Below are 25,335 nucleotides of genomic sequence, written 5' to 3' on the forward strand. Positions count from 1 at the left end.
CCCTTAAAAATAATATAGTTTAAGATGTGGGACTTTTGGATTGTCCAATAGGAAGGCTAGATGTTGAAATCCATGGAGGGTGAATCTTCTCTCTCCAAATCTTTGGTTTTCTATTAAAAAAAGGGGTAGTGGGGGATTAAAAAAAGGGAGAATGAATAGTACACAAAATTTGAGTTTCTCTCATCTTGTATTTCCCCCCTTTTTTTGGAGAATTTTCAATTTCGGTTTTTTTCCCTCTCACGAAATCAGTTTGACCCAAAAGTAGAGCAATAGACCACTTTTCCTCTCTTCTCTATACTTGTGAATTTTTGTCTCCATTGAAGCTCCCTGCTGAGAGTAATTAGGGTTTTGAGCGTTCTGCTTACCTCTGCACTTTCTTCTCCATGCAGCTCCAGATTTTGGGCAAAACACAGGTGCCCATCTATGTTTGCATTTTCTTTTATTTGCTATTTTTTCAATAGTGTTTGATGTCATTTTTTACTGTTATTGTTGTTTTATTGCAGAGGTTGTTTGGGACAGGAGATAGAGGTGCTCATCTCTCTCTCTCCTTTCTTTCCCCCTTTCTCTATGTGTTGTTTCTCTTTTATGTTGTGTTTTCAATAGAATTTGATGTTGGTTCTAATTGTTGTTTTCTTGCAGAGTTTATTTAGAGCAAGAGGGAAAGATGTTAATCTCTCTCTCTCTTTGGTTTTTCTTTTTTGTTGATATCTTTTCAATACAACATAATGTTTGTTCTAACCCTTGTTGTTGTTTTATTGCAGAGATCATTTTCGGTGACATTGCATAAGTGCTCATCTCTCTCTCCCTCTCTCTTTATCTCTCTATGTTTCCTCTTTTCTACTGTTTTTTCAGTATACCTTCATGTAAATACTAACTCTTGCTATTGTTTTTTGCAAAGATCAATTTGGGCAAGATTGGATAGGTGCTCATTTCTTTCTCTCTCCCGCGTAGTCACACACTCTCTTTCTTCCTCTCTGCATTATCCCTTTTCTACTATATTTACAATAGGGTTTGATGCTAGTTCTAACTTAAGGATCAATTGTTGTTGTAGCACTTAACATAAGGTAGAGCAGAGATTGTGTAGCTCAATTTATAGGTAAATCTACCATATTTTGTGGTGCCAAAATTTATTCATTTAATTAGTGACTTTTATGTTTGATGGGATTGATGTTTTCTTATGTCCATCATTTGCAATGGGTTTTGATTAGCAATGATTCAATCTTATCTTCAGTAGATAATACCATATTAGAGAATATGGGAATTTCCCATAAGTTTGGGACACGTGGTCAAATCTTTGGATTTGTCATAACTTGTACATTATAACTCCAAATCGAGCGCTCTATAGCTCAATAGATTCCATTTTTCAAGCGCTTTCAAATGAAAGGTCACATCATATAGTTTTGAGAAACTTATGGGCATGTTATCCGAGTGCCACCTTTTTAGTATTCAAAAAATGAAAATTGGGAGATTCCCAAACTTACTAATATTGTATTAGATCAGCTTATAGGTAAATTGGCCTTATTTTGTATTGCTTCTATTCATGCAGTTATCTAGATATTTTTTGATAAAAGGGATTCATGCAAGTATTTTTGTTAAAAGGGATTCATGCAGGTGTTTTTTTGTACATGCAGGTATTGTACAAGATATAGGTGAAGCATATAATTCTCGATCGACTATTTTGATGTAGTGAGTGATTCCTTTGTGTTGGATGATATGGATCTGCTGGAACTCGATGGTTCAAAAATCCTCTACTTTATTGGTCCTATGTGTCCATTTGGATCTCCATGCCAATTGGCAATGATCCATGAAACTCTTGTATCATATCATCCATATAACACACAATATGTTGAGTCTTAGAATCTCTCAGGTGTCAATCCAATGTGCCTATTAAGATTTGCATGCCATGTGGCTGCTATCCTTGTAACAACTACTCTATAATACCCACATTTCATACAATGTATTGAGTCAAATCAGAATCCTCTTCATTATAATAAAATTTATTTTGGTGAAATTCTTTGAGTATTCTTGTGCTATTCTTTTCATTATATTTCATGTAAATGTTATGATTAAAGTGATACCTTGAAATTAAATCTATACTTTTGTTCATGTATATATCCATATGTGTTTCAATATTGTTGTTTATGTCTGTTTACAAAAGTGTAAACATCTCTTAATGCCATGTTGATTTATATGGCATATTGGTGATTACTGGATAGGCTTAAAATGCTTATTATTTAGGGGTTAATACATACTTCTTTACATTTAATGTATAGGTTATAATGCCTGAGAGAAGAACAAGCATTCTCTCAATAGAAGTACATAACAGAAAATATGAAAAAGGAAATTTGATCACTGATACGTATCCTTGCTTGTATTGGGTACATATGCATCCAAGTATGAAGGGAGCTTTCAGGGTGAAAGCATCTGCAATTGCAGATGTATCAAAGCACTGGAAGGGTAAAATTTTAGCTCTTATACAAAGGAATGTTGATTCTCACCTTGTAAAAAAGGCGTTTGTACAACATGTATTCATGCAAAAACAAATACATATTGCGCCCACTGTGCCCTTTCCACGAAACACTGCAAACAATAAGTATTTGCAACTCATTGAGAATGAGAAATTTCATGATACCTATGTAACAACTTGTATTTACAAAAGTATACCCTTCGGATTGCTGTGAGTAGCAAAATGTTGAGAGTTTCATTGGTTTTTTTAAGTGTTACCACCTTGAAATTGGTAGATTGCTCTTTGAGGGGCGTATAGCTAAGCAACTCGCAGAGGACCTTTTTTTTTTAATGACTCAAAGTACATATTGTCCAAGGGGAGTTGAGAATATGGAACCCTTGAGTCTATGCACATATCGAATCTCAAAACTATAGAATGGCCATTGTGTAGTAGCGACAATTTGCACATGTGTAGCACAAAAATTTCAGCAGACATATTGAATTATATGAAGCCAAGCACTGGCTCAAAGAATGTACATCTAAGCTGGTTCATACCGATTGCAATTTTTACACACATGTTCAAGGAATGTAAGGGTTTGAGATGTACCAAAAGCACGTACGTCATAAAAAATACATCAAAGGATTATGTAACAAGGATTCTAGGCAAAACTTGGATATAAAAAATAACTCACAGTCCTGACACAGTGGAGTGTCGAGTCACAACAAGGGACATGGCTTTCAGGTAAAATCTTTCTCTCTTAGTTGACTATTATCTTACTTTGGGATGAATTGGCTAGCTTTCCTTTCCAATTACAGGTACTTTGTCGCACAATAGACTTTATGTCTAGTGCTCAAGTATCAAAGATGGAGGATGCTCAAGGGTAAATGGTTGTGCCTTGATCAAGACATGCATGAAAGTGCAGTTGTGGATGCTACTGTCATTTGTGAGGGCCGAGAGCCCTAAGTGTTGCAAATGGAGGATGATTGGCCCTTGAGTATAATGCGCCACAAAATTACAATGTTAATGCAGAATCCACCTGCTAGCTTCTATTTTTAACTAGATGGTAGGAAAATTCAAAGCTGAGCTGAGGATGCTGTTACCAATGGAAAGTGTGTGGCTCCCCATATTTTAGAAATTGTAGAGTCTCCCTAAAAATACCAACACCAGAAGTTATAATATCCAACACCTATAAATATTTGGATTTTTTTGGCTAATAGAATATTGTCGCTTACAAACTTGCAATATTTAAAAATTATAGTATTTATGCAAAATCATTCACTTGTTATACACTTTCCACATCAACACATTTACATATGCATGTAAACTTTACAAAGATGTAAGTAAAGCCATAACTAAATATCGTATGCGAACAACCCTTAATGGTTTAAAACTTAAGGTTTTTAAGGTAGAACTAGTTTAGTTCTTGTTTCATTGTTTCATTTCACACTTTCTCTCTTCATCTCTTTATATCCACCACATCCCTCCTACTTGCTACGATGGATGCTCGTGCACACTTTGATGAGTGGATCCTCGAGACTATCTTTGCCAACTAGGGTGACGAGATATTCCAGGTTTTCTCTAAGAACTTGAATCTTGAAAGCGTACTCTCATCGCTGGATCCCCCCCTTCAGGTTTTGGAAGACTTTGTGAGCACCATTGCTACATGCACATACTCCATCGAGGGATACGACATGACTTGGGTACCTCTAGAATAGCTCATGGTATTTCAAGTAGGGAAGAATCAACCAAAAGTGGTGAATAGGTATCTGGCCCATGTGGATCCTTCGCACAGAGTATGCTCTGTTCCCATGGGAAGTGCACCAGGTACATCACCTTTGGATCTCATGGAGTGTGATTGCACATTGGCAATTTACCTCCTTGCATTGGATACACCCCTAGAGGAGGAGAGCGATGAAGATACAACTCCACAGGTTGTTTCTATCACATACACGAAAGAAGAACCAATTGAAGAGCTCATAAATGTTGAAGAGGAACATCGAGTGGTGGCTCTCATGGTGCCATCTTCTTTCGAACAGCCACAAGTCGATAAACCCAACCTTGCCTCCTTGACACCCATTGAAGTAGATGGTGTACCATAATTGCTTCTATCATATGTACTGCAATACTTGGAAATGAAGGAAGAAGAGTTTTTTTCTATCCTAGTCAGGGATTCAATGGAAGACCTGATCAATTATGATTACATGGATGTGCATCCAACAATGACAGAGATTGGAAGATATGATGGCATAAGCTTAGATACTGTGAGTGCCATCATAGTAGCACAAGAGCATGTTACCTTGGTTGAAGAAGATTACCTTGTGCCAGATGTTGAATTTGAAGCACTACAGCATGATTTGTTCAGACCAAGGCCCCAACTTCCTACCAAGGAGTTTGTAGATCCCTCTGCCCAAAAGAGGTGCTTCCCTGACACATGAGGAAATGAAGATACAAGATGATCTGGAGAAGGTGAGCTTTCTAACTACCATATATTTTTATGCGATGAAACTTGACGGTAGGGTGCGTCGGGTCCCCCAAAGCCCACCAGTGAAATCTTGGCCAAAAATGATGCCTAGAGCTCCCTGTTGGAAGTCTGGCATCTGGGGCCACTTTCAACGGTGGATTTCGGGGGACCCGATGCACCCTACCGTAAAGTTTCATCACTTTCTGATAACTCTAGGTTAGTCGCTAAATATATTGTTTGATTTGACTTTGTCATTCAGGACATATTGTATATAGAGGAGTCTGCATCAAGGCAAGGAGGAGCTCGACATGCGGATCGACTCTAAAGGAGTATATTGGTAACCTTGTTGCAGATTTAGTGGTCTTCCATAAGAAGTGCTCACCAAGAGGGTAAGAAATAATCATGAAAATTTGAGCTTTGACCAAGTTTGGACCTTTTTGAGCGATACCTGTGACATTTAGCTTGGGGAAGGTGGTGCTAATCAAGTGGTCAAAGCTTCTTTACTTGTTTGACCAAACGCATGGTGGAGCAATGTGTATGCTTGCTACATTAGGCAATCTCGCTAAAGTGCCAGATCTACTGGAGCTGAAGGGAGAGCGCATCATTTTTGAAGCAGAGAATGAACTTATATTTTCATCGGAAGCTGCCTCCTCCTCTCCACATATGAAAAAGCCAAGGAACAATTGAGAGGTCTTGTTGGCTATCAACTTTTTGTATCTACCATCATTAACAGCCATTACATCTATTCTTCTTGATGAATATAAGATACTTTACTTTGTCCCTACAAATAAATATTTATTAAATAAATGTGTGATTCATATAAGTGTGATGATAATGTGTGGTACGTGAATGACTCATTCGCATATGTTAACATAATTCAACGTGTAGTACTGCACCTGCGATTGTGTAAGTGTGACGATAATGTGTGGTACATGAATGATGCATCCGCATACATTAACATAATTCAACGCGTAGTACTGCACTTGCGATTGTGCATAAACAATAATGTAACTTGTATCTGTACGTATTACTAGTTTTGATGCGTTCATATCTTAAACAAAAAATAAGAGTCATGAGTTTCAAGAAACAAAACAAAATAACTTTACTCAATTATTTGAATTCAATACATATCGTATGAGATATTATGTATAAATAAATAAATATTCCAATGTGGCAGAGTATACAAACTTTTTTGGCCTTTCAAGATATTATGGCGCTATAACATTCATTCCAAACCTTGCATCATTAATCTAGTAAACTATGGCAGAGTCCCCTTGCCGTGTCGAAGCCAAATGATAAAATTCATGTCTTTATCTGTAATTATGACATGCTTTGCATGGATGGTAGCAAGCTATGTATCATCAAACAAGTCGATGAGAAACCCCTCTGCACTGTTTATAGGGCCTCCATAGCTGCAACAGTCCACCTTCATGATGGTGGGCCATCCCGCACTCGTGCCCAAAATCTTCCCATCCCTTTTAGCTCCAATTCTTGCATGACTACCTAGCTTCCACTTGTGTTTCTTGTGGGGATTCTGAGGAGGACCCTTGTGAGGGTGGCTTGAGAAGGTGGATTAGGTTGAGAAGGGGGTGCATCTGAGCTAGTAGATGCTCCAAGGGGCTGAACACGATATGGGGCTCTGAGTGGAAGCTTATTTGCAACTACCTTAGACCTAGCCATCTTTTCTGCACAAGATATGTGAGAACTCAATGAATAAAATAGAAAATGAAACCCTCTTTTATATAACCCTAAACTGTGAGACTCATTCACATAGATGCACACTCTCTCTTTCTCTCTTAAACTATGAATTGCATTCACACTGAACACATTGTTCATCTTACTATCTTAGCTCTCTTCAAATCATTTGCTGCATTGTCGAATCCTTGTTTCTAGCCACTTGGCATGGTTTTCTTTGGCACTTGAGGCTTCATAACGCACTCTTTAAGTGACATGACGTGATTCCATCATGTCTGCAGTTGATTCATCATTCCTTTCATTTTCTCTCTTTTGCGAGAGTTTAGCTTCATCCGCTACTATAATCCTATACCACCAAGATAGCAATTGGATCATTGGATTGCTACCATTCACCCCTCCACCATTATCAGTTTTTATTCGGTATGCGCCATGCGCTATCCAATGTGAATTCTCCATCCCTTGTGTAGACCAAATTCCGATGCTTCCCTTTTTTGCAAAGTATGGCCCATGTTCCTCAAGGACATGCTACAAAGACATATATCACACATGAGTAAAACTATGCTCAATAGTTTATACAATTCATACAATTTTAGAATATGAACTTACCACGCACCATGCAATGTGTGATAGAGCTTTTGCACCATGCTTCCACCATGTTTTCGTAGAAGCTATACACAACATTGATAAATTCTTGCTTATCTTTATAGTTAAACATCATCTTGCGAAGTAAGGGAGCCAATTTGTTAAGACTTGTCCAAACCTTAACCAATCTTGTTTTTCCTCCATTACTTCGATCAGGAACTGCAAAATGTAACTTTTTTCACCCATCTTAGTCGTGCGGCCTACGAACCATGACATTCCCTTCCTCATTGATGGGTATTGAGAGAAACTTCCTAGCCTTTGCTCCTCCAAAGCAAGGCATTTTCGGCAAGTTACTAGATTTTTCTGATCTCTTCTCATCTTTTTCAATCGTCACTTGATGCTTGTGTAGCCCAATTTCTGATAGCACTGGCTTCACATTCCTACATGTTGCAATGGCTTCTTTTTCTAGTTGCATCCTATAAGCAAAGCAAATGTATTTATATACAAGTTTCTACATGATTCTGACAAAAGCATGCAATGAAAAAATGTGAATACGATCCAAGAGAATGTTGAAGATGGGCTTCTAAGTGGGATCTTCTCTATTGCATGTCAGTGCAGCACTTGTCACCCTTCGCCAATTCTTCTTTCCGTCCTTTCCTTCAACCCTCTCTATCAAGCAATATAGGTATGGATTCTTTGTGTTTGCACCATTGGAGATTCCACACATGCATTTTAAATTTTTCAAGTCTCCTGCAAGATGCCATTCAACCAAGTATTGACCATACCCTTCAACCGAGAGCATCTCACCATGTTCTTGACGATCGATGATACTTGAAATGCTTGTGCGCATAAAGAACAGTTGCAGCACCTCAAATGTTTCCTTAGGAACTTCAAATGCAGCAAGCCACCACACATGGCGCTCAGATTGAACACTAAAGTTCCCTGGGTTGTTCTTGTCGAATTGTAAATCTCTATTCATCAAAGTTACACTAACTCTTTCAAGCATTACTCCTTTGACGACCTCACTTTTATCTAATTTTATAGCAAACTGTAATTTACCATTACATTCCTCAATAGACATACTGCAGTAAATTACCATTGCCGACGACTGCACCTTGTTCAAATCTAAATAGTAATTGTTGAGTTTGGTGTACTTCACCTCATATGCATTTTTTGTCCCAACCTTTAGTGTTTCCACACATCGAAAATGCATGGAATCTCCTATCAACTCCAAAATCTTTGTATTAAGTTTCCGTCGGGCCTCTGAGGAAGAGGCATGATTCTATTTCTCTTCAGTCATGGATAGTGTCCTAAATTGAAATAATTTGATTGTTTTGTTGAATTATAGTATCATTCAGCTGTACCACTTGTCCTATGAGCTGTTGTATATGAATTTGATGCGCAACGAACACATCATGGCAATTTTTTATGGTTGCTTGGCAAGTTGTAAACACTTTGAATGCCTGATCATTGAGCCGCCTAGTATAGCCGAGTAACCCATTTTCACCCTTGCACACATACTTCAACAAATTTTTGATTCGTGAGAAAGTTGGAGGTCTATTGTTTAAGGTGTCAATTGGATAGATTCCCCCATCAACCCACAAATCCACATGTTTCAATCCCATTTGCCTCTAGCTCTGCAAAACCTGAAGGGTTGGCACTTGTACACTGGGTTCTTTTGAATAATGGGGCATATTCAATCTCTACCTCAATATGCAGCTCTTTCTTCACTATATTCATTTTACTATTAATAGAAACGAGGAGCCTACTTGGTTGTCACAAGAGGTAGAGTGGAGATGCACAGAGACACACAAAGGTGCCAAGGGAAAGGAGGGTGTAAGTAATTCACTCTATTAATGAAGGTTGCATAAACACAAAGAAGAGGTCACAATAGAGCCATGAGAGAGTATAGATATAAGGGGAAATAGCTCAAAGGGTAGGGATGTCCAAGACTTTTTGTATTTTAGATATTTCTATTTTTCTCAAAAATATTTCCAAAAAACAAAAAATTTGACCAGTTGGTTTGTTTTTTGACCAAAAGCTAGAATATAAAAAGTCCCCAAAATATCTTAAAAGAAACTTTCAAAATTTTATTTTCCTTATTCTTGATTTTTAAAAAAATTACCTTGTATCTACTAATCATTTTGCATTGAAAACGAAGCACCACACTCATGTAACTAACTCCTTTTTGCATATAAAATTTAGTTGAAAAAAACTTCTTGAATGAGGAGAGAGAAGGAATCTGAGTATATCTTTGTAGATAATATAAAAAAGGCAAAACGAGATTGCAAAAGTGGAGAGACAGGAGGATTATTTTACTATTCTTCTCTCCTCTTTTCCTTGTTTTAGGGAGGAGACGTGGGGGGACTAAAAGGCCCATTTGTGAGTTCATTTTTTTCCTAATGAAAGAGAGTACATAGAAAATTAGAGCTTAGTGGGAAATCTAGATAGAAGATAGATGAGGAGCTTCAAGCTAGCCAAAATAACTCTAATTGGGTGAAAGGATGGATCATGAAAGATGTGAAAGGGTCTACCTTTTATATCTTCTGAGGGGGGTGATGATGGATGACCTTCCATATACACATGTGTCCATAGTCGGGGGTAACTGAAGCTGCCTCTCCCTTCAAGCCTTCAACCTAAAGCATTAGATATCCATTTATCCTTTAATTCTTTGAGCAAACAAAACAAAACAGTGCTCTAAAAACTGTTACAAGCACAATCATTTCTAGTGGTCGTTATATTTTTGGCCAACTGCTAAGGAGCGAATCCTTCTTTTTGAATGCATCTAGCACTCGATCCGGGATCAATTGCGACTTGACAAGATTCCCTATATCCTGGGTTAGGATCGTACCCTATTAACCCGACTTGCTCAATACCTTAAGTTCATATGTTATTCCAATTTATTGATTGGTCTTTTGCTTCCAAGCAATTATCTTTACCCAAGAAAGGTACTATATCAGGATGATTATTCATTCTCTTGCAAGATAAACTTGCGTAAGAATCTACCAATCTCATTCTGAGGAATTGGCCATTCCTTTGTGATAAAATCACAAGATCATGAGACTCTGCAACTTGTTGCATAAGTATCGCATCAACTATGGGACTATTTACCCATCGAATGGAGTCACGAAACAATCTGTTCCTGATTGCATTAGGCTGACATTGTCAGTCCTAGGGGTTCGAGTTTCATTTTCTTAGCAAGAGATTCTTAGGAAAACCCTAGATCACTTCTCGCAAGTATGTTCCAATGTCCCTACATTACGTGAATGTGGGCAAGTCTTTAGGGTATCGGAGTTTCAGCTTTGGTAAAACGAGCGACTAGGTAATGTTCCCAACATGCTAACCCTAGTTAGCTCTTTGGAATATGTTGCATTGAATTAACTCTTTCTAAACGAGTCCCTTCGCATGTTTTTTTTTTTGTGTTTAGGTTTAAACCAATTTAACTTGTCTATTCTCGAAGATAGTTACGCTATCATTTCCGTAACCATATGATTCATTACCTATGTATAAGTTGAATTACAATCCTAACTTTTCGGATTAAAATCAAAACATATGATAAGTTATAGCATAATTCTATTTGATCTCTTTATAACATGCATTCATGCTTCTAAACTTTAGGTTTTTTTCCCTTTGAACCATGCAGCCTTTTCTAACAATTACGCAGTTGAAACGATATTTATACCAATTGACTAGAGTTATGCAGCTCAAGAACCATTTCATGCTTTGCAATTTCCTATGTATTATTAGCACTTTCTATAATGACTCATTGCGAAGAAGATATGTCTTAATAATGCAACATGCAATTTATACTCCCATGCCTAATCGAAGTGCACTATCATAATTCCATTTTTGTAAAAATGGACATTAATCTAATTTCAATTCATTGCAATGCATAAAAGCTACTTGCTAGAAATGCATTTATGCTCCCTCTATTTTGTTCGTTTTACTGAAAAATTCTAATGATCAAACTCTTCAGTTGTGAGCTAATGCTTTTAAATGAACCAAAGTATTCAAGACGAAAAATGCATCCTATCTCCAAAAATCATCCACGCATGATCGAATTATAACGACGTAAATAAAAATTAGAAAGAAAAACCTGGACTTTTGGTGAGATGTCCACGTGGATGTTAGGAGACGATCCTCCTGCAGCTGTGCCTTGTGCCTTCTTAGGAGCCATTGCGAATGCGGCCTTTCCATCTTGGATGCATATTAATGTCCTTGACCGTCTCCTTTGCACGTGTGGCTCCCCTTTGTGACAGCTTGCACCGTCTTTCGGAAATGGTTTTTAGAAGGTTTCCTGCTATGAAGTAGGGATTTCACGATTAGGACCTTACAACCATCAAGAATGACGTTGTGGAAATGCTAAGGGCTTAAACTCCGGGTTTTTAAAAAAAAACCCTCTTTGTAGGGTTGATGGGAAAAGGGTTTTGAAACCCGGAAGTGAGGATTTCACGAAAAAGGGGGTGCTTAAACCTCGGGAGGGGTTTTAAACAGTTTTAGTGGATTGGAAAAGGAAAGAAGGAGAATGTATAACTCGCTAGAGTGAGGGGTTAAATCATGGAGTAACTAGGCTTTTAACCCACTCGAAAGGGTATTAAGAATGGGCACAAGAAGGGGGCTTTGCATTCCCGTGGGCAGGGGGGTGTTTTAGAAAGCCCACATGAACCAGGGCTAGGAGGGAGGCCACAAGAAGAATTTGTGGTGGGGGGGTTATATGAAAGGGGGCTTATGTCAACCCCCTTTTGAAGCTTCAAGAAGCTTCCGAAAAGGGGCACGTTGAGGAAGATGACTCCTCTAGGCAGCGTGATGACGGCCAAGAGGCGGCTATGAAATAGGGCAGTAGTAGTTCAAAGGCAGCTGATGGCGTGTTTACTCTGTGGCGGGGGTGAAATTAAGGCAGCTGGCGGCTCTCCTCAACTGCAGCGCCTCAATTCTTTCATGACGGCAGTCTGGCAGCGTCCTTCTCTTGCTCCACGGCAACACCTCTATTCCCTGGCTATGCCCCAAACATTTATATAGGTGAGGGGAGGGGGATTTTTCCTCCACTCTCGTGGCATCACGCATGCCTTCAGCCCCCTCCATGAGCTCCAGCGTGGTGCTCCATCATCACTCCTCCCCTAGCTCTCGACAGGTCATCGTGCCTCCCTTAGCTCTCGACAGGTCATCGCGCCTCCCCGTTCAAGCTCCAGCAAGGAGCTTAGTGGCTCTTGCTAAACCCTTCTCCTCCAACATGATAGTCGACTGGAGGAGAGAGGGATTATGTTAAAAAAAATTGCCATTAATCAATTATCCTCACGATTTATAGAGGCGGTTCACGCGTGCTTTTGGAAGATCAGAATGTTACATTCTCTCCCCCTTGGAGGAATTGAGATGTCCTCATCTCGAGATAAACTGGGGATATTGATGGTTGAGAGAGCTTTTATTTATCCAAGTGGCATTCTCCTCGTGATAATCTTTCCACTGGATGAGGCATTCTCTCAAGGTTGTCGATCTCAATTGTCTCTCCCTAACATCTAAGATCCTGTCAGGCCTTAGTTCAAGGACTCATTGACTAGGCATTACAATTTGTTGGTCATCAAGTACATGGTTAGGATTTGGTACATACTTCTTTAATAGGCTGATATGGAATACATTATGAACCTTTAGGTTCTCCGGGAGTTGCAGTCTATAAGCATTAGGTCCTAGGCACTTGAGGATCTTGTATGGTCCACAATACCTTGGACTTAGCTTCTTGCAATCTTCTAAGGATAGGGAACTCTTCTTTGGGCATACGCGAATGAAGACCATGTCTCCTTCTTCGAAGACTCTATTTTGACGCTTCAAATCTGCGTATGCCTTCTCTCTATCCTTGGCAGCTTGGATGTCCTGTCTTATTGACTTTATTTGGTCATCCATCTCTTCCAACATCTGCCTTGAAGCTTCAACCCTCAAGGTTGGATCTGAGAAGTTTAGGGGACTTCGACAGTCATGACCATACAATGCTTGGAAAGGGGTCATCTGAATGCTTTGTTGGTAAGAAGCATTGTAGGCAAATTCAACCAAAGCTAAGTATTGAATCCACCTTTTTGGTTCACGACAGCAGTATGCCCTAAGCATATACTCGATGACTTGATTGACTCGCTCTGTTTGGCCATCTGTTTGGGGATGGTAAGCTATGCTAAAACAGAGTTGAGTCCCAATGGCTTCAAAGATGGCTCTCCAGAAGTGTGATGTGAAAAGAGAATCACAATCACTAACGATTCTTCTTGGTAGCCCATGTAGCTTGAATATCTCCTTGATAAAAAATCTTGCAATGTCTGAGGCTTTATAGTTTGTCTTTACTGGAATAAGGTGTGCAACCTTAGTAAGCATGTCAACCACAACCATGATGGAGTTGTATCGCCCCTAAACTTGGGGTAGGCCAACAACAAAATCCAATTTGATGAATTCCCATTTCATTTGGGGAATGTCAAGCGGTTGCAACTTCCCTGGCATTTTGACATGTGCGGCTTTGATACGTTGACAAGACAAGCACTCAGTGAAATATTTGAGAACGTCACCTTTAAGCCTCTCCCAATGGTAGCTCTTCCTAACTGCATTGAGAGTCTTGGCATAGCCAGGATGTCCTGAGAAAGGGAATCATGAGCTTCCCACAATATCTTCTGCTTAAGTGACTGACTTGCCGGTATACACAGCCTCCTTCTATAGTAGACAAGTCCATTATTGATAGAGAATTCATGATACTTAGCATGCAGCTTTTGGTCTTAATCCTTGATAGAGATCTCCCTTAGCATCATTTGATAGGCTGGATCATGGCATGCTTCCTCTCTAGCTAACTCAAGTATTGGATTGTTTGGCATAGATACCTTTGTAGCTAGAGATCTAACTGTTGATGGATTTTGCCCAGGAAAAGAGATTCCTTAACTGAGATTCCTTCCGCTAATATGATGAATCCCAGATATTCAATCTGACGCTTGAGGAATGCATACTCCTTCATTTTAGCATACAGCTTGTGTGACCTCATTGTCTCAAGGACAATCCGAAGTTAGGTCTCATGATCTTCCTCCTGTTTGGAATAGACTAAAGTGTCGTCGAAGAAGGTGAGCACGAAGTCATCAAGATATGGCCTAAAGATATCTTGCATTAACATGTTGAAGATGGCAGGCGCATTCGTAAGCCCGAATGACATAACTAGGAACTCAAAGTGCCCATATCTTGTGTTGAAGGTCGTCTTTGGAATATCTTCGTCCTTGATTCTTATCTGATAGCCGGACCTGAGATCAATCTTGGAGAAGATCTTCGCACCCTGAAGACGATCAAGAAGTTCATCTATTTTAGGAATAGGGTACTTGTTCTTGACAGTTGATTGATTCAACCCTCGGTAATCAATACATAGTCAAAGTGTTCCATCTTTCTTTTTCTGGAACAGTACTGGAGCTCCCCATGGTGAACTGCTAGGACAGATGTAGCCGTGATCTAGCAGTTGCTTGAGTTGTTTCTTCAGCTCAATTGCTTCCGGGATAGACATTCTATAAGGTCTCTTTGCAATTGGCGCAGCTCCTGGTACTAGCTTGATCTCATGATCCACTTCTCTTTGAGGCAGAAGTTTTGTCAAATCTACAGGAAATACATCCGCGTATTCCTTTAGCCAAGAAGGTCCTTCACTAGACTCTTGCTTCTGATCTAACTTATTGAGCATAATTAAGTAGATATGTAGTCCTTTTCTGACTCCCTTTATAATTCGAGATGCTTTGGCCAATTGAATTTTTGGCACTCCAGCCTCACCTTGAGTTTTGACCAAATCCCCTTTAGAGTTTCGAAAGGAAATTTGGCCCTTTCCACAATGAATGTGGGGGTCATTAGGTTTAAGCCAATCCATTCCGAGTAGACACTCATGGATACCTAGGCTCATGACTTTGAATTTGATCGAAGTCGTCTTTCCTCCCAGAAAGAATTCCACCTTAGCAGGTTTCCTGGTACAAGTAACCTCACAACCATTTGCCAATTCCACAAGCAAGATAGGTGCTTCTACTGTGGCTATTCCTAATCTTTTTGCATAAGCTAGTGAGATAAAGGAATGTGTATTACCACAATCAATCAAGCTCTTAAAACCTTTGCCTTGATAGTCCGACGATGTCTCAATCACTGAGAACTGGCAATTTGGCCCTTTCTTATGAAGAGCTGCATGGACTGTGGCCCTTTCGAACTCTGCTTCCATGGTCGGATCTTCTTCTTCTTCTTCGCACATTTGCCTATTGGCAACGCAAGCGGTTCTTCCTCTGCCTCAGGTAGCGGCTCCCTGACCACGGCCAGTTCCTTGGAAAGGTGCTTGGCAATGTCCTCCTCTAAGCTTGGGACATGGAAACAACAGAGGTTTCGGCCATTTCTTTGAGTAGGGACAATGTTGTTGACACTATTAGTCCTTGCTTTCTTTCTTTGTCCCTGATTTTGACCTTGAACTCTCTTCATCTAAGGCCTGAATGCTCCTCTGTTCGGGTCATTATAAGACCAAGTTTTGTTGCCTCTTGGTCTACCCTGCACCTCCTGAATTATACGGGTAGCTCGAATGAGTGCGCCCTGAAGATCTGATGGGCGCATCGATTCGAGACGGGTATTCACTGGTGGATTTAAACCAGCATAAAATTTTGACACCTGCTGTGTCTGTCCATCTGTGGCGCATAATTAAGAAGTGAGACAAATTTGCAGTAGTATGCGTCAAGAGTGAGTCGTAGCTGTTTTAGCTCGTAGAACTCATTGATTTTCTGCGTGCGATATGCAGGTGGTAAGTATCTTCCCTGCACGGCTTTCTTCAGCTTCTCCCAGGTAACGGATCCTTCCACGATCCCTTGATCTCTGCACCATTGCTTCCACCAAAGCCTGGCTTTGCCGGTGAGCTTCAGCTTGGCGAGTATAGCCTGGTTGGCGGGTGCAGTACCGGATGCTTCAAAGTAATTCTCCATGGATTCAATCCAAATTTCAGCATCTGCTTGGACGGATCTGCCTCTCCCGTCAAATTCAGGTGGCTTAATCTGCTTGAGAAGAAACTTATTCTCCTGGATTACAGCAAGACTTGATGTAGGAGGCGAACTGGGGTGCTGTACCTGGGGTTGTGCTTGGATAAAGGTTTCTTAATGTTATTTCTCATTAATCATTATGATTTATATTTCATCTCCATTTCCGCTATCAACAAAGCAATCTAACAACTTAAATTTTTATCAATTTCCATGCACAATCAGACATTGATAAAAAGAAGTCTTATTTATATTTATATGGGCATAGCCCTTTCAGAATACAACATGTCCTGGGATGATAAGCCAATTGTTTACATGTAGTTTGGGGAGAATAATGTTATATTATATTTATCTACAGGAACTAGATAATAGTATGGTTTCGGGTCATGGATCTTCAGGAATCGGTAAGTCATTGGAAGATCATGATATGCTTTCCTTTGGAACCCATTCTTCTCATGGCGCCCCAACAACTTGATCCTATCGGCAGGGATTACATGGGTCACTTCTTCATATACATATGAGTTCAGCTCAACCCTCCAACCTCAAATATATAAAGTTGAATTTACATGAGCCTCCACAAAAATGAACAGCTTCACGACTTTCAGGTCTTCCAACCACTTGATCCTCTTTAGTTCTGTAAGTACGCAAATCGGTGGGCAGCTATATAGTAGATTCCTGAGGTGCTCGTCCATCTTCGTTCCATGTACAAAGGTGATGGATTATATATACGCTCTAGGATGTTCATCATCTCAACCCTTTGTCGATAATCCGGAGAATGCATCGCAGTCATAAACATGACACGGAACACTAAGAACCTGTTCCATGCTTCATAATTCTGCAAGATAGTATTGAAAGTAAGGAAATGTTTGGAACAACAACATTTGCTTTACTTCATCTTATTAAGATTTCATAAAAACAAATCCTTCGTTGGTTCGCTCTGATACCAACTGTAACGTGTCCACCTGTTATGTTCAGGACATGTCTTAGCAGTCCATTAGAAAGGATGTCTAGAAAGCTCTGCCCGGCACTCCCATGGAATGTTACGGGGTTTGCGATCCAGGACTTTCCGCGTCTGCCACGTAGCGGAACTATTCTGGCCGTTCCCACTTAGGACCGACCTAAATTAGGGTTTTCCCTATTGGTCATTTCCTAACGGCAACTAGCGTCGAACCGGAGCGAACTACTTTACGCAAAAACGCCAGGTCCAAAGCGGATTCACGCTGCACTTGGTTCAAGGAGAATGGGAAGCGAGAGGGATGCGAAGCTCAACCTCTCTGCCATCAAGCATAGTCCCATTCTATTCCCCTAAAACAACGTAAATTAGGATCATTTATAACTTAGATTCTAGGTCAGTGCCCTTGCTACTCGTGTCCTTTGAACGATCTTCTTGCTGTCCATCGTGATTTGAGAAAAGTTCCCGGCCAACCGGGACCACCCATCCGTAGGATGGACCTATGGCCACATCCTTTGCACTTTCCTCAAGTTGTTTTAGTTATTTAATTACCTAACACATTTAGTTGTACATGTAACAATCAGCTTCCTTAATTAGCCCGTTAGGCACTGGTTCCTTCATGTAATCATAGCACTTGACATAGAAAAGCAATGTCAAACAAGTTCCTTTTCAACAGGTTATCATATTTATCTTTGAAATACATAAAGTCCATCCCGTAGGCTTATCCATAATCTACCCAAAGACTATCCAGCAGTCCACAAGGATCACTAATCCAAGATTCCACCTGTAGACTAGTATGCGGGCCTCGAGATCCAATCCCGAGTCACATTAGCCTCTTGTGCAGGGCTCGAAAGGCGAGGGATTTACGGCAAGAGCCCCTTCTGGCACCTAAGCATCCTCCTGCTCCAAGTAGCACTCAACGAAGAGACCTCTCGCGGTGGGTTCGGTCCACCTTCCCGACACGGTTAACAACCCCCTTGGTTATGGTCGCGCAGGCAGTCAGGGGTAACTGAAGCTGCCTCTCCTTTCATGCCTTCAACCTGAAGCATTAGATATCCATTTATCCTTTATTTCTTTGAGCAAACAAAGCAAAAAAGTGCTCTAAAAACTGTTACAAGCACAATCATTTTGAGTGGTCGTTATAATTTTGGCCAACTGCTAAGGAGCGAATCCTTCTTTCCGAATGCATCCAGCACTCGATCCGGGATCAATTGCGACTTGATAAGATCCCCTATATCCTGGGTTAGGGTCGTACCCAAGAAAGGTACTATATCAGGACGATTATTCATCCTCTTGCAAAATAAACTTGCGTAAGAATATGCCAATCTCATTCCGACCAATTGGCCACTCCCTTGTGATCAAATCACAAGATCATGCGACTCTGCAACTTGTTGTATAAGTGTCGCATCAACTATGGGACTATTTACCCATTGAATGGAGTCACGAAACAATCTGTTCCTGATTGCATTAGGCTGACATTGTCAGTCCTAGGGGTTCGAGTTTCATTTTCTTAACCAGAGATTCTTAGGAAAACCCTAGATCACTTCTCGCAAGTATGTTCCAATGTCCCTACATTACGTGAATGTGGGCAAGTCTTTAGGGTATCGGAGTTTCAGTTTTGGTAAAACAAGCGACTAGGTAATGTTCCCAACGTGTAATCCTAGTTAGCTCTTTGGAATATATTGCATTGAATTAACTCTTTCTGAACGAGTCCCTTCGCCGGTTTTTTTTTTTGGTGTTTAGGTTTAAACCAATTTAACTTGTCTATTCTCGAAGATAGTTACGCTATCATTTCCGTAACCACATGATTCATTACCTATGTATAAGTTGAATTACAATCCTAACTTCTCGGATTAAAATCAAAACATATGATAAGTTATAGCATAATTCTATTTGATCTCTTTATAACATGCATTCATGCTTCTAAACTTTAGGTTTTTTTCCTTTGAACCATGCAGCCTTTTCTAACAATTACGTAGTTGAAATGATAATGGCAAGGTGGATGCACTGAGAGTTGTAGTTAACATTGTAGTGAGTTTTTTCTTGAAAGTGCAACCAAAAATTTATTCCTTGCCAATACCATTTTTGTTAGGCACTACGTAAAAGACGATCAAGAGGCTCTCAGTCTCAATAGAAACCATTACCTTGCACTTTCCTAGTAATGGATAGGATTTCCCCCCAAATAGTCCATTGTAGTTGGGGTTGACTAATGAGGGTCCAATGATCATATGTGAGGATGTGGTTGTCAGCTCCCTCATCAGGTCCACCTACATATAGAACACAAAGTAAAATGGAGCAGTAGAAAGAGGCTGAAAAAGCCATACATGAGCATGTTATGGAGAATGCAACTGAAGAGAAGAAACAAGAAGGGAAGAAAAGGGGCAAGCAGCCTGGTTTCAAGTTACAATCGGATCTTGAGACTGCCACAAACCTTAAAAAGGTCTTGGAAGATTGCATACTTGGCAGTAGAGTGGAATTCACACTTTGCAAAGTTCTTAGAATCGCAAAGCGTGAATTTCATGATGCCATCAATTTTCCTTCTATATCTACCAATACAGTATGATACAGAGAGGAGATTTAGCATGAGTAATCTTCTTTCAATCAATTAAATGGTGATGTTTGAGGGATGTTATGACAATTAGTAATCATGTAGGTTCTCATTTTCTTATGCACACATAGGTTGGGCCTCTCTCACCATATCAAGACATGCCACTCTATTCTATGTACTGTACTTTAATGCTCCCTAGCCTTCCTTTTTGCACCTATGCCAAATGGGTTGGGACCCGCTAATGCACCATCAATTATGCACATTGGCAAACTCTCTCTGAGCCATCTCTCTTTTAATTTCTAAATAGGGTATGAGAGATTGATTTCCTTCATTCCTCATACATCAATGACTGTCTACATTGAGCACCAACTAAATGGCCAAGTGTTTCTAACCCTATCTCTTGTGTTTATATATGTATATCTTGTCTTAAGTGTGGAGACATGAAGGTTTTATTGGTTGTCATGTCTTAGAGATCTAGTGATTCACAACACCAATCTATTAAGGTTTTAAGTATGGAGACATATCCTTGCACATCTATTCAACATACAATCATGAATATGCCTCTATGTGATCTTTAAATATTGCAACATCTTTTCTCTACCACCTCAGGTCCCTTCCCCACCCGCTCGTCTTATTTTACCCCGTACATGTGAATGCACCCCTACTTCACTGAAATTGCACTTAAATGCCATATTCCTATTCATCCCTTTAAAGTCGACATTTTTCTCTCATACAATCCCCTGTTCCGACTAATAGTTCATCTATTATTTATTTTTCACCATTTTAATGCTCTTTGGATATATTTCCATAGGCATGCCCCCCTATCCTCTCAAAATTAAAATCCAACCTTAGAGCCTTGTTTGTCCTTGTGAACATGATATTTTTTCATTTTATCTCCCTTTGTGTTCTAGGCCTTGGTTCATAAGTTATTAATTTTTCACAGATTTTATATGAATCAAATGTGTTTCTATGTGAACGTGTCGTTTTCACTTCAAAATCGTGGTTTGACTTTATAGCCCCAATTCTCCCCTTTCCTCGAATATTTTTTCTTTTCACAGCCTATCATCTCAATACATGGATTGTCCATGATTAATTCTTATGTGTTTGCATGTAATTTTCTTTGGTGTTTTTACTAGTTTTTCATGTGAATAAGCCCATTTCTCATCAGAATTGTGTTTTTACTTGATAGCCCTAGGTGTGACCTCAAGTGAAAAAGTTTTCATTTTTATTGCCTTATATTTCAGTAGACATATTTTTTGTTATTAAATTTTGATTGTGCTTTTGTGTGTGTTTTTTGGTATTTTTCCATGTGAATGCTTATTTGTGCCATCGAAAGCTTTGATTGAGTTGACCACTCCGCCCCCTAGTTGTCTTGCCCATTTTTTCTTCTCTTCACTTCTACATTTGATGTCCAATTGGTGTCTAATTAAATTTTTTATGCTTTTCTACCTGTCAACATTTCCACTTACTATGTCAACTCCTAGTTCTCGTCATATGACACACGCCATTGGGCTCACCGTGGCACATCTAGCCCATCCATGTTCTCCTCACTCCCATCTGCTCTTGAAAGTTCAATTTTTTTTTTACCCACCTTGTGCTTGTGTGCTAGATGGGGGTGCTTGTAATCCATCTTTCAATTTAAAAAAACACAAACAAACAATCAAAACAAAAATAAAAGAAGAAAACTTACCCCATGGTTCGTTCTCCTTCTCCTTTTTCCCCCCTTCTCTCTCCTCCTCCCAACCTCCTTCTCCTCCTCTCTCTTCTTCCGCTTCTCCTTTTCCCCTGTTTCTTTTTTTGGTCCTCTTCTCCTCCTCCTTCTTCTCTTGGTCATCCTCTCTTCTTCTCCCTGCTCTATTTCCCATGACCCTATTACCATTGATGTTTGTAGCCTTGCAACCTCTGCCGCCGGTGCCACCATTGTCATAGCCACCTTCACCACCTCCACCATCGCCACCAGCCCTTAGTCACCCACTCCCTCCTCTTCTTCTCCTCCTTCTCCTTCTCCTTCTCCTTCCTCTCATCATCATTAGTTTCTTCTTCTCCTTTTTCTCCTTTGCTTGCTTCCTCCTCTCCTCCTCCTCATCCTCTCTTTTCTTCCTCTCCTCTCCTTCTCGTCCCCACCACCTCCTCCTCTTCTTCCACCCTTCCCCCCCTCCCCTCACTTTTTTCCCATAAATCCCATTCCCACCCCTCCATAGATTCCCCATTGGACCCCACTCCCATCCCACCATAAATTCCCCCCCACCGCTCCATAGATTCCCCATCGGACCCCACTCCCATCCCACCATAAATTCCCCCCCCCCTCGGAGTTTTTCCCATGACCCTCCCATAAACCCCATGCCCACCTCACCATAAATTTCCCCCCCCCCTCCCCCCCCCCTCGTTTTTTTCCTACCACCCCTCCTATAAACCCCATTTCCACACTCCCCCATTGAATTCCTCTCCACCCCTAGTTTCCCCTCCTTATCCCTTGTTCATACCCCCCATCTACACCCAAACCCACACCCTCCAACAAAAATAAATTCACACCATCAATGAACACCACCCTTGTGCTCTCCTTCTCATAATGATATATTTTCAATAGGTAATCACATGCTAGCTTTTGCATCCGTTTTTGTGAGTCTGTTGTTCGTATGTGCATGTCCATGGTTCTTTGCTGCCATTCACGCGGAAGGACATGTGTGAGGTTTTGTTCATGCAATGGAGCTCATTGTTGCTGACGTTCATGGACACAACGTATGGCCAACTGTGATACCCATCTTGTTGCTAATTTAAAATTGTTGAAAACGTTTATATACACAAATAAATAAGTAATACACTACAAAATAAAAATAAAAACAAAACACACACCAAACAAACAAATAACATCACAAAAAATACAAAAAAAGTTAAAAAATAAAAAACATAGTCTTAGATTTCTTGACATCTATATTATCAAAAAATTGAAAAAAAATTAAAAAATAAAAAACCCTCTAAAAATTGCAAACTTTACTAAATATTATTTAAAAAATAAAAATTATTTAAAAATATGAAAAAATCTTTTTAAAAACTCCCAAAAGTCCATTCAAAATTCCACACTTTTTATTGCACTTTCTCTTTCTAAATTAATTAATTTTAATCCAAAAAGGAGAAAAAAATCATAAAATTTTATATATATATATAAATAAATATTTAAAAAATACATGGTGTGTTTTTTTTCTTTTTTCTCATATTGTCAACTTTTAGACTAGTTGGATTGCATTTTGGTTTCCTTCGTGGATGTGGAGGTTCCTTTAAAGCGTGCACATTCAAATTAGGGTGCATACACACACCTTGCATATATCAAATTTTTATTTTTTTTGTATACAACAAATCATATTTAATTTTCAAAATTGACCTAACAAATCCTATTTTTCATGCATATGCTCACTCAATGTGCCATTAAAATAAAATAGAACGAATCACTTGTTCACATTGCAAGTGCTTCATGCGTCAAATATACACATGGCAATTCCTACTAAAAGGAAGGAGTCGTCACTCATGCATGCATTGGCCAAAAAGCACTACATACACTTTAATTTCGAAGAATAAATTTGCATTTAAAGACCCTATGAGTTGGGATCGCAGTCATTGGTTGCCCTTAATGTATTGATCAATTTAATAAAGGTTGTAATGGATATTTAGAGAATCACCATTTTCTTCCTTAGTGTTTATCACCTAATAAATTTTCACTCATTGGTAATACATTTTTAAAAATCCACCGTATATTAAAAATTGAATCTACTTACTTCTTATTGATCGTTAAATCAATGAGTATGCTTCGTGGGAGTATGAATGACATAGTCTACTCATCCATTTGTCGACATGATTGGTTTAGTCTTGGTTCATCAATAGTATCCATGTGTTGTGGTTTGTTTGGTTTTTGATATTTTGATGGTGAGGATGTTCCAATGAGAGGTAGATATGTATGTTTTATTATTTTAATTACTTGATTTGAGGATTAGGGTGTCCGTGTCTTGTATCTCATGAAGTGTCAACATTTCTATAGGATGTGGTTTGTTTAGGGTGGTGAGTGATTTTGTGTACGAGTTAATAGTTTGTCCATCATTTATCCTTTTTTGTTATTTTGTAAGCATTATTTTTGTCTATGTGGTGTGTTGTGTATCTTGTTCTAATCTAAATGGCACCTCAACCCATTCACTCATTTATCGAGATTATTCTCCACTATTGAAATATGACCTTATTATTATGGTTGGACTTTCCAATTCTATGGATCTTTCATTTCCACTAATTCTAGATGATCTTGATATGTATGATGAGTTCCTATTCTCTTATAGCAAGTGAGATGGTTTAATCTCTAAGATACCACTGCTATGATGACACCTAGAGATTTGGGGAAGGCTTTTTCTCTTTCTTACCATGGAGAGGTTTTTCTAGCAATCCATTAGCTCTTAACTGATGAGAACACTATCGAAGTATTGCAAAAAAAAAACATGCTCCATCCTAGATCCTAAGAAAGTTCTCTCCACCTTAGGTGTCTTGGTAGTAATAATCTCAAATCTATTTTGCAAGGTGTCATATCAATTTCTTTAAGATATATTCATGCCTTCCAAGACTCCATCCAATTACCTATCTAAGGAGTTTTCACTATCTCCAAAATGTTTCTTAAAGAAGTGGTCATTGGATAGATCTCATACCTCTAAGTAAAAATGGATCAATAGTTTATCAATGTCACTAGGGATAGTGTGACTAATGTCATGTATGGGTCGTATTTGTATGCTTTTCCAACATATTCTACCTTTACCAAAGAAATTTCTTCACCTTCTGAAACCCTTTCAATGGTCCTCCTCCTTCAAAAGATCTTGAAACCATCTAGGAAGATAATCATTCTCCTCCTCCTCTAGTAATTCAAAGAAAGTGCTAAAGCATGTGGTTGAAATTTTTCTAGTTCCAGTTCCTCTAGTATCAATCCCTACTACATTAGGAAGTGCTCTTCTTGCATACCTTACATCTACAAACTTGTTTAGGACACACAAAGATTGTAATATAGACATATCAGTTCCTTCTCTACATCGTCTAGTAGCGGAAGATGCCATTTCTTTCTTGTGTAATGATATTGGAAGCTCCATTGAGATATTAGTTACTACCTGTATTCAATAGTTATACTCTTCTTTTTATGAGGAGATGCAGCATTACAAGGAGGAGTTATGAAAGGCCACAACAAAGCTTACCTGTGCTAAGGAATTTTGATCTATCAAACAAATGGAGTAGCATACTAAATCATTTGAAGCCCAAAAAGTGGAGATATCCTCTTTGCAAGCCCAATTAATCGAAGCCAGAACTCGGAAAGCTACTTTTACTATGAGGAAATAGCTCATCGTTTTAATGAAGAATAGGAGTTCCAAGCTTTAATTGCTACATAGACAGAAGAGCTACAATTAGCAAAATCCACCATGGATAATGAGAATATTCAAACCAAGGAGTTGAAAGAATAGTTGGCTCAATTATGCTCTATTTCACCAAGTCCTAGTATACCCCTAGTGCCTTCTTTATCATATACAAACTTGGTTGCTCTCCAACGTAGTGTGATGCTATGTCCACTATTTCAAGCCAAGATGGAGAGGCTACAATCTAGAATGGATCTTTTTTTGGACCTATTTTGAACATTTATGGAATATA

The sequence above is a fragment of the Lygodium microphyllum genome, chromosome 20 (genome assembly GCF_053477565.2).
Source record: "Lygodium microphyllum isolate KBCC chromosome 20, Lygodium_microphyllum_v1.1.10, whole genome shotgun sequence".
Lineage (NCBI taxonomy): Eukaryota > Viridiplantae > Streptophyta > Polypodiopsida > Schizaeales > Lygodiaceae > Lygodium > Lygodium microphyllum.